The sequence below is a fragment of the Panthera onca genome, chromosome C1 (genome assembly GCF_046562875.1).
Source record: "Panthera onca isolate mPanOnc1 chromosome C1, mPanOnc1 haplotype 2, whole genome shotgun sequence".
In the NCBI taxonomy this organism is placed as follows: domain Eukaryota; kingdom Metazoa; phylum Chordata; class Mammalia; order Carnivora; family Felidae; genus Panthera; species Panthera onca.
The window spans coordinates 127191751-127205079 of record NC_138346.1 but is presented as its reverse complement, the minus strand read 5'-3'; positions in this window follow the sequence as shown (position 1 = coordinate 127205079).

Here is a 13329-nt window from a genome sequence, read left to right as displayed (position 1 = left end):
CAGAAGTGCAGGTTTAATTGGTCTGGGGTGAGGTCTAAGCATTCGTGCTTTTATAACCTCCCCGTGTGATTCTAATCGTCAGTCAGGGTTGTGAATCACTGTGTATGGGGAGCAGAGACAAGCAGAGAGTTAAGGGCCATGGTATGAGTAAGAAAAGTTCAAGGCTTTGTTCAATGAGCTTGGAAGGATGCTTTGGTTTCCCATAGCTGGCATGTGGGATGAGTAAGTCTTCCATAGCTGTGAGCTAAACATAAAGGTGGAAAAAAAAAATGTGAGACGTGATCAGGGAATAGCTGGCCTGATTTATACAGTTCTCAGAGCACCTAGGGAGCAATGGGAGATAGACAGGAAAGATGGAGTGAAGACTGCTTTGTCCAAGGACACACAGAAAATACTGGCAAAGCCAGAACCAGAATGTAAATCTCCTGGCTCCTAGATCACGTCAGGGAGCAGCGTCAAGAAATGAGGTCCCTGTGATCAGAACAGCAGTTCTGGGACAGGATGAGGAAACCAAACAAGACTCTTCTCTGTCTGGTCAAGTCCCAGTGGCCCAGGGCAGGAATAGGCTGAGAACCAGAGAAAACTTTCTCTTGTATTAGTTTGGAGAAAACGAAGCTCCCTGATTCCTCTGGAAACACAGTGAATCAGGAATGGCTTGTCTTCTGTGAACCACCATCTCATAAATAACGAAATGGAGGCCAGAGGTTAATTAACTTTTTAGTTAATTTAGAGGTCACATAGATGGGAAATTTTACCTGGTTTCAAAGACACTGCCTTATTTATTTATTTATTTATTTATTTATTTATTTATTTTTTAAGAGACAGCGTGTGAGCGGGGGAGGGGCAGAGAGAGAGAGAGAGAGAGAGAGAGAGAGGAAGAACGAGATACAGAATCCGAAGCAGGCTCCAGGCTCTGAGCTGTCAGCACAGAGCCTGATGCGGGGCTAGAACCCACCAGCCATGAGATCATGACTTGAGCTAAAGTCAGGCGTGTAACCAACTGAGCCACCCAAGTGCCCCTTTTCCCATTTATTTGAACTCCCCCTTGCCTTGTACACTCATTCTGGGTTGTATAATGATAGTTCTCCACAGAGCTTGCACATAGCTCTGTATTTTACATCTTGTTTTATACTTGCATACTTGCATATACTTTATACTTGCATATACTTTTATACTGGCATCCTTGAGAGTAGGGTCACATCTTAGTCAAGTGAAATAAAAATTATATGGGGCTCTGAGATACATATACATATTAGAACTATTCATTTATTTTATAGTCACTTAACAAATGGCTACCACGTGCCAGGTACTTGAAACACAGTGGTAAAATATTTAGTCCCTGTCCTCAGGAAGCTCATGGTCTATTACAAAACCTCTCATGGAAGAGTGGTCACTGAGCCTGTGTCTTTTCTCATCTTCCTCTGTTGACCTAACTGATTAATCTTTACCTAGTTAGCCCACTTATAATCCAGGTATCTAATCTATTCTTTGGCCTCAGGGATAAATTAAATTCTACTGTGTTGATAGGATTCATCTGCATTAGCCCCCTAGAAATGTGATTTGTAAAGTAGAACAGAAAAAATAAACCATGGCATGGAAAGGCAATTTTTGAGGCAGGCAGATGGATTTTAAACAGCAGGCATAGGGCCAGGAAGCTAGGCTGTAGGTAAGCAAGAATGTCAGTCCTGACATTGGCAATGGTCACTAAGTACATAGTTCCTACAGCTTGGGGTCCAGGTCAGTAGGCCACACAATATAAAAATTATTCAGTGCTTAAGGTACATGACTATTCAGCTTAGTGAGGAAAGAACACCAATACAACAAATTTTAGGTTAAACCTACTGGTGCAATCTTAAATTCAGTCCCCAAATCATGGTCAACTTCTGAAGCTGGAGAAGCCTGTGCTGTGTGCCTCTGTCCTTGGTGCTGAAACAAAATCCAAAAATTGGGGGCCATGCCCTTGAAGGACTGGTTGTCCATAAGATATGTTGCTGGATGGAGGGAGGTGGGGCGGGGGCGGTGAGGAGATGGTGACACATGGCTCTCCACACCATTTTCATTGGGAATAGGATGGTCAATACTAAAATGCTACAGATATGTGCCTGTTTGACGTAGGTGTTGAGAGTAGCTTGGGAAGGCAGCCTTAACTCCTCTAGGCCCCTTTATGCCTCTGAAAAAGTATATGCATATCTCAAGACTGGCATTTATTACATATTCTGGAACTATAAAAATCAGGCCTGACTTTAAAGCCATGCTCTATTTTCTCTTCCTTGCACCTTGCAGCTGCCATTATGTTTTGACTGTAATTTACATTTGGAAAAGTTCGGTTGACATGTTTATGGATCTTTCCTATCACATAATGAATTCTATTAGGGTTAATTCATCTTATCCCAATACTTAGTAAATTATTGGCACTAGTGGACGCTCAATAAATTCCTTTGGAAATAAAAGTGAACAGTTACCACTTGATTATCTGTGGAAACGATCTAGAGATCCCTATTGACTGGGGAGGATTCCATTTTCCTTTACACCGTCTCTTCAGTAAGAAATAATGTACAATGTTAAATCACAATAAAACTTTACCAAATACTCAACGTCATCACTGCTTTATTGCCTAGTTGAGGGCTGTGGGTGGAGTGAGAAGCCAAAACTCAAGAAATTTAGCCAATGGGTCAAGATAATGATGTTAATATTTCACATTTGTGTTTTTCTTTAAAAATTTTTTTTTAACATTTATTCATTCTTGAGACAGAGAGAGACAGAGCATGAACGGGGGAGGGTCAGAGAGAGAGGGAGACAAAGAATGCGAAACGGGCTTCAGGCTCTGAGCTGTAAGCACAGAGTCCGATGTGGGGCTTGAACTCACGAGCCATGAGATCATGAGCTGAGCCGAAGTCGGACGCTCAACCGACTGAGCCACCCAGGTGCCCCATGTTTTTCTTTACATTCTTATGAAGTGCCATCATATCTAACTCCAGTTGATCATCACAACATGAGTACGAAGTAGACAACCTAGGCATTATAATTACTATAAACATGCAAGACTGAGGATTAGGGGCATTAAATGTTTTAGCCAGCAAAACAATGTAAGTTTCACCTTATCTTGAAAAGAAGTATGAAGTCTCTTGACCTCCAACCAGATTTCTTTCCATTGCTTGATAGACGGACAAGGAAAAGTTATGACAAAAGCCTGAGAATCTTAGCTGCTTCACTTGGCAGACCTTATAGGGTCAGTGGAGGTTTGGGAATCTTTGGGAATCCGGTAAGAATCATTCCATTTCAGTTACAGAGATACCCTTCCTCTCATGGGCACTCACAGAAATAGCATCTTTTGTGCCTTTAGTCTATTTGGAAGGCTTAGTTTATTCTAGATAAGTCTTACCTCCGACCTTAAATCCAGGCCATTTTATATATATTTTTAAGTATTAGTTATCTGCCTGGGTCATTCTTAAAATTCAAGCCAATTGCTGTAGACTCTTCCAATACTGGCCAAAAAATAAACAGATCTGATCTATCTTGACTACCTAACACTCTTTTATTTGTTCAACATTTAATGGTATTTTTCCCTGTTAGGTGCACTTGGTTTATTGTAGAGAAGCTGTAAGGGGACCCCAAAATGATTAAGTCCTAAAGGGACTTACAGAATTGTTGGGAGACATGCTATAAACCTGTGAAATGTTGAGTATTAATAAGAATAATTTAAGACAGGAGTAGAGGAGCTATCACAAGGCAGCACCTGATTGATTGCCAAGTAAGTGGTGCAGACAAGAACGCTATGGTTTTGAGATATTATACATTGATTTCGGGAGATTGAATTGGACTGGGTATAGCTCCAGGGGTAAATTGTTATAGAGAAGGCACTAACAAAAATTTTCCACCAAAATGCAATAAGGGAGATTCCCTTGAAAGGCAGGCTTTGGAGAAAAGAGGGAAGAGAAAAGAAAAGATGCTAGTATATCCTGAATCCCATGAAGTAAGAGGAAGCTTTTATTGTTATGAGACAGAAGTAAACTATACTTGTAGTCTCTCCATCATTAAGTAGGAAAAATCAAGAGATACAAACACTTATTTATTTAAAAATATTTATTGAGTCTATTTTGTTCTCTTTTCTAGGGCCAGGGATACAATGGTGACCCCAATAGCCATGGCCCTTACTCTCTTGGAGCTTACAGGATAGAAGTGGGGATCCAGAAAGTGCTATGGGAGCACAAAGGAGAAACAGCCGAGCTGCCTTGAGGCTGGCTTCCTAGAGGAATAATATTTTAGTTGAGACCTAAAGTTCAGGCAGAAAACAGCTAATTAAGGCAGCTTAGGAGCATAAGAAAGATTGTTCCAAGCAGAAAAAACAGCATGCATGATGACCCAAAGTGAAAGAGCATATGTTCTATTTTGCAAAGGAGAAGTGTAGTTTACTGGAGCCCAGGGTTTGAGGCAAGAAGTCCTAAGAGTTGAGTCTGGAGAAATAAGCAGGAGCCAGACTGTGAAGGATCTTGGGCTTTGGAGATAAAATCAAGGCCTGGGGAAAAGAGGAGAAAGGGTTCTATCTGGAGAATAGCATGAGATTTGCCCTTATGAGAGGTCTCTCTGGATGCAACGAAGAGTAGATTGTAAGGAGCCTAATTAGGAGGCTCTGACAGTCATTCAGGCAAGAGATGATGGTGCTGAACCAGAGCAATAGCTGTGGGAATGAAGAGCAGTGGGTAGGTCTGACAGATATTTAGGAGTCAGACTCTGCAAGACTGATGCTGGGTTGAATGTGGAGGGTGAGACAGGGAAGTGTCAAGGATGCTCCTAGATTTCTGGTTCTTGTGGTATTGCAATTGCATTCTCCTTGTTATTGATTCATTGAATGAATGAATCTGGGCATGGACTCCCTAAATGGTTTATTTGGCTAGGGGATCTAAGGTGAGTGCACACCTTTTCACCTCAATCCCCACCACTGCTCTCATCTCTGTGTGCTATATCTCATTTCTCTCCTGAGATCCTACTTAAGTCCCAGGAAAACTCAAATTGGGTGTGTAAGGTGGTAGAGGGGGAAGACCAACTAAAGGATTAAAGATGATCATTTTATTCAACTTGCTTTGTTTGTTTGTTTGTTCCCAGAGGACACATTTCTTTTTCCCTGCCTTTAGTCTGATCCTCAGTATGAATGATCTTTTTTTTTTTAGATGTGTTTGCTGCTCACACTGACAAACCAGTGCTACTTGGAGAAATAAACCGGCAATTCTCTGCTTGATGGATGGGAGGGAGGACCCGACCTCCATTCAACAGCTAACAAAACACTGTTTCTTCCCTTTCTAAGTGCATCCAGGATCATTTTCCTAACAGATTGGAGGAGGGAACCACGGAAAGCTAGAGCTGGCTCTGGGTGGGGGAATCCCCTCCTGTTACTTAGCTGAAAAACCTGTCAGGGGCAAAACAAATATCATAGCAGAAATGTCAGTCCCCAAGCTAATAGTGTTGTGTACATGAGAGGGAAGCCGGGGCTGGGGTGGGGGGGGGGGGGTTGCGGAGAGAGGTATCTGACAGATGGCTCTGCTTCCAGGGGACAGAGAGGGCACCTGGACACCAGCACAGGAGCCAGGGAAATTATGTAGGTAATTAGGCAGAGCTCAGCTCAGGCTCAGGTAGGTAAGAGTGGGAGGGAGCTTTGGCAGACATCTTTTTAGACAGCACCTCCAACCTGCTTCAATTATTTTTAAAAAAAAGCCTGGATGGTTCCTCCAACTCTTTCCTTTCTGCATTAGAAACCAGGAGATAGAGCTTTAAGTGTGCAGTGCAAATGGCAGGACTGCTTGCTGGAGACATCAAGTGTGTGTGTCTCTGAGACCGACTAACATTCATTCCAAGAGAGCTTTCCCCACATGCTGAAGTGAGGTGTGACAAAAGCGTGACAGAGACCCTTGTTTCCATCAGCTTTTCAAAAGATTCCCAAGAAGTTGGATCCTGTTTGGCAGCAGTTTCTTGCCGGCTGTGGTGGTGAAAATAGCGAGGGCTCCCCCTGTGTGAGCTGCTTTTCATCTTGGTGGCACTGTTTGAAGCACCGCATCATTAACCAGGCTGGAAATGATTTGCAAGGATTCCTTTGCTCAAGCAGATGATACACAGACGCTTCTGTAGGTGCTCAGAGGACAGCCCTTGGGGGTTTTGTGTCTTATGGGAAGGCTCAGACCACCCTCCTGTGGTTGCCAGTGTTCCCAGAGGCAAGGGGCGGGGTAGAGGCCCTCGGTATCTCCTGGGTCCCTTCGTATGTCACAAAAGTGATAGGGCAAAGGCACATCATGGCCTAGACTCCGGGGTTCCACCAGGCAGTAGAGCTTCAGGTAGAATAACAAAGATCATTCTCTCTTCCACTTTTGAGTCCCATTTTGGGCTAACTTGATAAGGTTTAAGACTTTACCTTTTTGGATACAAAATTAACATACAGAAATCAGTTGCATTTTTATACACCAATAATGAAGTAACAGTAAGACAAATAAAGAAACTGATCCCATTCACAATTGCACCAAGAATCATAAAATACCTAGGAATAAACCTGACCAAAGATGTAAAAGATCTGTATGCTGAAAACGATAGAAAACTTATGAAGGAAATTGAATAAGATACAAATAAATGGAAAAACATTCGTGCTCATGCATTGGAAGAATAAATATTGTTAAACTGTCAATACTACCCAGAGCAATCTACACATTCAATGCAATCCAAATCACAATTGCACCGGCATTCTTCTTAAGGCTGAAAAAACAATTCTAAAATTTGTATGGAGCCACAAAAGGCCCCGGATAGCCAAAGTAATGTTGAAAAAGAAAACCAAAGCAGCAGGTATCACAATCCCAGACTTTAGCCTCTACTACAAAGCTGTAATCATCAAGAGAGTATGGTACTGGCACAAAAACAGACACATAGACCAACAGAATAGAATAGAGACTCCAGAATTGGACCCACAATTGTATGGCCAACTAATCTTTGACAAAGCAGGAAAGAATATCCAATGGAAAAAAGACAGTCTCTTTAACAAATGGTGCTGGGAGAACTGGACAGCAACATGCAGAAGAATGAAACTAGACCCCTTTCTTACACCATTCACAAAAATAAACTCAAAATGGATAAAGGACCTGAATGTGAGATAGGAAACCATCAAAACCCTAGAGAGGAAAGCAGGAAAAATCCTCTCTGACCTCAGCTGCAGCAATTTCTTACTTGACACATCTGCAAAGGCAAGGGAATTAAAAGCAAAAATGAACGATTGGGACCTCATGAAGATAAAAACCTTCTGCACTGCAAAGGAAACAATCAACAGAACTAAAAGGCAACCGATGCAGTGGGAAAAGATATTTGCAAATGACATATCGGATAAAGGGATAGTATCAAAATCTATAAAGACCTCACCAGACTCCACACCGAAAAAAGATAATCCAGTGCAGAAATGGGCAGAAGGCATGAATAGACACTTTTCTAAAGAAGACATCCAGATGGCCAACAGACACGTGAAAAGATGCTCAACGTCACTCCTCATCAGGGAAATACAAATCAAAACCATACTGAGATACCACCTCATGCTGGTCAGAGTGGCTAAAATGAACAATTCAGGAGACTATAGATGCTGGTGAGGATGTGGACAAACGGGAACCCTCTTACACTGTTGGTGGGAATCCAAACTGGTGCAGCTGCTCTTGAAAACAGTGTGGAGGTTCCTCATAAAATTAAAAATAGATCTACCCTATGACCCAGCAATAGCACTGCTAGGAATTTACCCAAGGGATACAGGAGGGCTGATGCATAGGGGCACCTGTACCCCAATGTTTATAGCAGCACTTTCAGCAATAGCCAAATTATGGAAAGAGCCTAAATGTCCATCAACTGATGATGGATAAAGAAGATGTGGTTTATATACACAAAGGAATACTACCTGGCCACGAGAAAGAATGAAATCTGGCCATTTGCAGCAATGTGGATGGAACTGGAGGGTACTATGCTAAGTGAAATAAAGTCAGCCAGAGAAGGACAGATACCATATGCTTTCACTCATATGTGGATCCTGAGAAACTTAACAGAAGACCATGGAGGGGGGGAAGGGAGAAAAATGTTACAGAGAGGGAGGGAAGGAAACCATAAGAGACTCTTAAATACTGAGAACAAACTGAGGGTTGATGGGGGTGGGGGAGAGGGGAAAGTGGGTGATGGACATTGAGGAGGGCACTTTTGGGATGAGCACTTGGTGGTGTATGGAAACCAATTTGACAATAAATTATATAAAAAAAACCCAGGACAACTTTACTTTTTTCTCACATCAGAAACTGAGCCCAGGTCTGTGTGAAGGGAACCTCATTAAGTACAGACAGAGTCTAGATGTTCTTATTATACAGATTTCCAAACCCCAACACCAATATTCTCAAACTTTGGTTTATATCCCAGTCATTTGGAACATTTGCTTTTATTTATTTTTAAAATATTTTTTTAATGTTTATTTATTTGAGAGAGAGAGAGAGAGAGAAGGGGCAGAGGGAGGAGACACAGAATCCGAAGCAGGCTTCAGGCTCTGAGCTGTCAGCACAGAGCCCAACGTGAGGCTTGAACCCATGAACCATGAGATCATGACCTGGGCCGAAGTCGGATGCTTAACCGACTGAGTCACCCAGGCGCCCCTGGAACATTTGCTTTTAATAGGTTTTCAGGGGTGCCTGGGTGGCTCAGTAGGTTAAGCTTCAGACTTTGGCTCAGGCCATGACCTCACAGTTCGTGAGTTCACAGTTCGTGAGTTCACAATTCATGAGTTTGAGCCCTACGTGGGGTTCTGTGCTGACAGCTCAGAGCCTGGAGCTTGCTTTGGATTCTGTGTCTACCCCTCTCTCTGCCCCTTCTCCATGCGTGCTCTCTCTCTCTCTCTCTCAAAAATAAATAAACATTAAAAAAATTTTTTTTTTTTTTAAAAAAAGGTACATTTTCAGGGTTGGCTTCAGTCTCTGAATCTGAATCTCTAGGTCTGGAACAGACTACCTGCACCTTTAACAAGCCCTTTGGGAGCATGAAATACACATGGATGTCTGAGAATCAATGTATTTAAACAGCCGTTCCTGAGAATTCTGCATTCCTCAAGCATACCAGAGGCCTCAAAGCGTGGGTGTGTGCCAGCACAGAGGTGTTTGAGGACTCCAGTGGAGGCGGGTGGGAGCCTCGGGTCCAAAACAAAGGGCACCGCCAGGCTCTGCCAGGTCTGTGCTGGAGATGCAGAGAACTGTCAGGTCATCTCAGCCAGCCAGGAGTGCAAGCTCTGATTCTGAAATGTCAGAGCTGCTCAGGAAGCCTCTCTGGAGAGCTGCTTGCTCCCAAAGAATGAGATAATAATTGCACTGAAAATTCCAGAGAAGCAGAGGCTTGTAGAACACATTGGAAATGTTAATCACTTTCTCAGAATGCCTTTGATTAACATTCTCTCCAGCCCTTCCTAGGTGCGTCCTAAGCTTCCCTCATTCCAGCTGACAGGTAATTAGTGCTCTGGCTACGGATGGAGGCACAGGCTGCTCAGATCGATGAACAGAATGCATGTCAAGACACTACAAAGACTGCAAACAGAAGGGACCGCTCCTATTTCCCACGCGGTTCACACTCCTGACACCTAGGACCACCCAGAGGCCTGAGGACACCACATTGCTCACAACAATGCTCCTGCTGTCCTCCCCTGCCCAGAATGCCCTTCTATGTCCTCTCTGCCCATGAACTCCCACTCTTTTCTCAAGGCTGAACGCTAATGAAACTGCTCTGGTCTCTCTGGTCCCCTTGGCAGAATTAAGCAGCCTGTGCCCACCTCTAACAAGGCCACCTGAAAAAAAAAAAAGGCTGCATCATCTCTGGCAGGTGCTAGCTGCTTTATAACTATTCTCTCTTCATCTCATTTTTTAAATGTGTGTGTCGATCTCCCCTTCAGGATAAGGAATGAACTTGTTCTTCTTTGTATTTTCAATAACTATGCAGAGCCCAGACTAGTAGGTGTTCAGTAAATGTTTGTTAAATGAAAACAGTAAGTATCAGTCAGAGACTGGAAGATAATCAGGGGGAAAGACACGACTTGTCATGCCATCCGGAGTATTTCTAGAATGCTGGATTTATCTAAGATTTGATCCAAGAACCATATGGAAGGAGCTGTTCTAATTTCAATGCACGAGCCACTAAGAAAATCCTGGCTAACATACCTAGTTCTAATGCCGTACAATCTTAGTCGTCAAAGGTGGTGCTTTACGCTGTATTGGTGTATGGTTCAGACAATTTGCCTCTTCATGCCTCAGTTTTTCCATCTGCAATGTGGGACAGAGCAGATCATGACTATAATGAGTAACCTGCCTCCCCTCCTTCTCTAATACAGCTTTAGAAAAAGACAGCTGTCACTGGGGGCGGGTGTGTATAGCTCTTAGGAAAACAGACCCATTTGTTACGTGTAGCAAGAAGCATGAAGGGCAGGCTTTGAGATGCAGGAAAAGAGAGCAAAAGAGAATCAGAATTGCTTTTTTCCCCCCTCGTCTTTCTCTGACACCACACTCTGCATTAACTTACCCTGCCTTGTGAATAGGAGAACAGTATCCATTGCCCTGCTAGCATATTACAGACAACCTCCTACTTAAAGTGGGATCCTCAGACCAACACATCCACACCCTCCGGGAATCTCTTAAAAATGCAGACTCTCAGGCCCCCCCCAGATCTACTGACTCAGAATTGGAATTTTAATAAGATCCATAGGTGACTCATGCATTTCAATTTGAGAAGCTCAGGCATAGAACAGTCCTTAAAAACATTTGTGAACGTATAATGAGAAGCAGGGAAGAATATTTGCACAGGACACTTAAAAAGTTATTTTGCCTGTCAAGATATAGTGAAATGGAATAAATTTTCTCATGAAAATAACTAGAAAACCACTGTGATGAGGTTATGGGAGAAAGGGAGGAAGGCTTTTATCCAACTGCAGCATTACTCAGGGAGTTGACAGAGAAGAGGAAAACGGTGTGCAAGCTCAGACCAACGCAGTGCACCTGATCTAGACAGCAAGAGAGGAACCTTGACAGACCTTGCAGGGCGTTGACAGTTTTGTTAGCCCTGCCCTGTCAGATCTCCCACGGGGTCTGTCTCCAGACCTGCCCAATCACTCACCCACCACAGCAAGACTCCGCTGAGCAAGACTCCGCTGGTGGGGAGCTAGTTCTGTTTTGCGATGAATTCTGTTTTCATTTCGTTGGAGTATTCAACTGAATCCTCTCCCCCACCACCAAGGGTTGAGAATGGGTTGGGGAATCTCTCTGGGATACAAAGTGTGTGTGTGTGTGTGTGTGTGTGTGTGTGTGTGTGCGCGCGCGCGTGCGCGCGCGCGCGCGCACATGAGCTGTGTGTTAATGCACATGCGCACGTCTTCAGTTGAGGTATTTACATATAATACAATGCACAGATCTTAAGTGTTCAGTTTGATGAGTTCTGATAATTGTTTGCACGCACTTATGTATTTACCAAACAAGATACAGGTGCCCCTTTGCAGTCAATCTTCTATCTCCCCACCCACCCAGAGGCTCACAGATGAGTTATGTTTGCTCTTGGACTTCATAAATGAAATCATACAGTATGATCGTGAAGCATGTACTCTTTTGTACCTCACTTCTTTCACTCAACATGTTCTTGAGATCTGTCCATGCTATTGCACATGCCAGTAGTGCATCCCTTTTTATAGTTAAATAGTAGTCCACTGTATGAAGATAATTCAATTTGCTTATCCATTCCCCTGTCAACGCACATTATGGCTGCTTGTAATTTTTGGCTCTTATAAGACTGCTCTGAACATTCTCATGGAAAGCATTTGTGGGCATTTTTTGTGTTTTTTTATTTCTTGGGGATAAAAACCTATGAGTATAATACTTGGGTTATAGGTAGAGTCATGTTTAAAGCCAGTTATCCAAAGTGGTTGTAACACTTAAGCTTCTCTCATGAGCAATGCACAATTCTAGCTGTGTCACATCTTCACTTCCTGAGTTGGTGTTATCAATCTTTTTGATTCTTCGCCATTCTAGTGGATGTGAAATGGTACCTCTTTGTGGTTTTAATTTATATTTATCTGATGATTCATGATGTTGAGCACTTTTTCATGTGCTTCTTGGACATTTAAATGTCTTCTCTGTGAAGTGTCTGTTCAAATCTGTTGCTTGTTTAAAAAAATTTGTTACCTTTTCTTGTTGATTTGTAGTAATTCTTTACATATTTTGGATATAAGTCCTTGGTCAGATATATGCATTGCAAATATTTTTTCTCCAGTCTGTGGATTGCCTATTCATTTTCTTAGTAGTGATTTTGGATGAGCAGAAATTTTAATGTTTATCAAGTACATTGAGTTTTAAAATATTTATGAAATATGTTTTTCTTATATATCTAGTGCTTTTTGGGTCCACAGTAATCTTTGCCTTCCTCAAGCTATAGAAGAATACAAAGGTATTCTCCTATGCTTTCTCCTTGAAGTTTATGGTTCTAGCTTTTATATTTAGGTCTATAACCCATCCCAACTTATGTTTGTGTGAAATATGAAACAGAAGTTCAGGTTTGTTTTATTCCACATAGATATCATTGTTCCATTACCACTTGCTGACAAAAAAAATTTTTTCCCCCATAGAATCAACTTTGGGCTTTGGTCAAAAGTCAATTGCCTCTGTTTGGGTGGCACTGTTTTCGGACTCTGTATTCTGTTCTGTTGGATCTGTCTATCCTTATTCCAACACCACAAAACTTGCTTACTACATTTTGATTGTAGTTCTTGAAATCAAGTAGCATAAATCTTCCAGCTTTCCTCCATTTTTTAAAGATCGTTTTAACTATTCTTGACCCTTCATGTTTCTACAAAACTCTTAGAATCAGCTCAACAGGTTTCTTTTTAAAAGTCTGCGACATTGTGATTGGTATTTCATTGCATCTATAGATTAATTTGGGAAGAAAGTTTATCTTAGTATTGAGTCCTGAAGTCATGGATATGACATGTATCTCCATTTATTTGTCTTTTTCATATTGGAAATGTTTATAGTTTTCAGTGTATGCAACTTGCACATTTTTCATCAGACTTATTCCTAAATAGTTTATCTTTTTAATACTATTTTCAGTGGTATCTATATTGGTTGATATATGAATGGCAACTGTATCAATTGATTTTTACATATTGAACTTAATTTATATTTGAATATTGAACCAACTTTGTGTTTCTAGGATAAACTCACTTAGGTAGCATGATCTTTTCTTTTTTTTTTTTAATTTATTTTTTAATTTTTTAATTTTTATTTATTTATTTTAGCGTGATCTTTTCATAGATTTCTG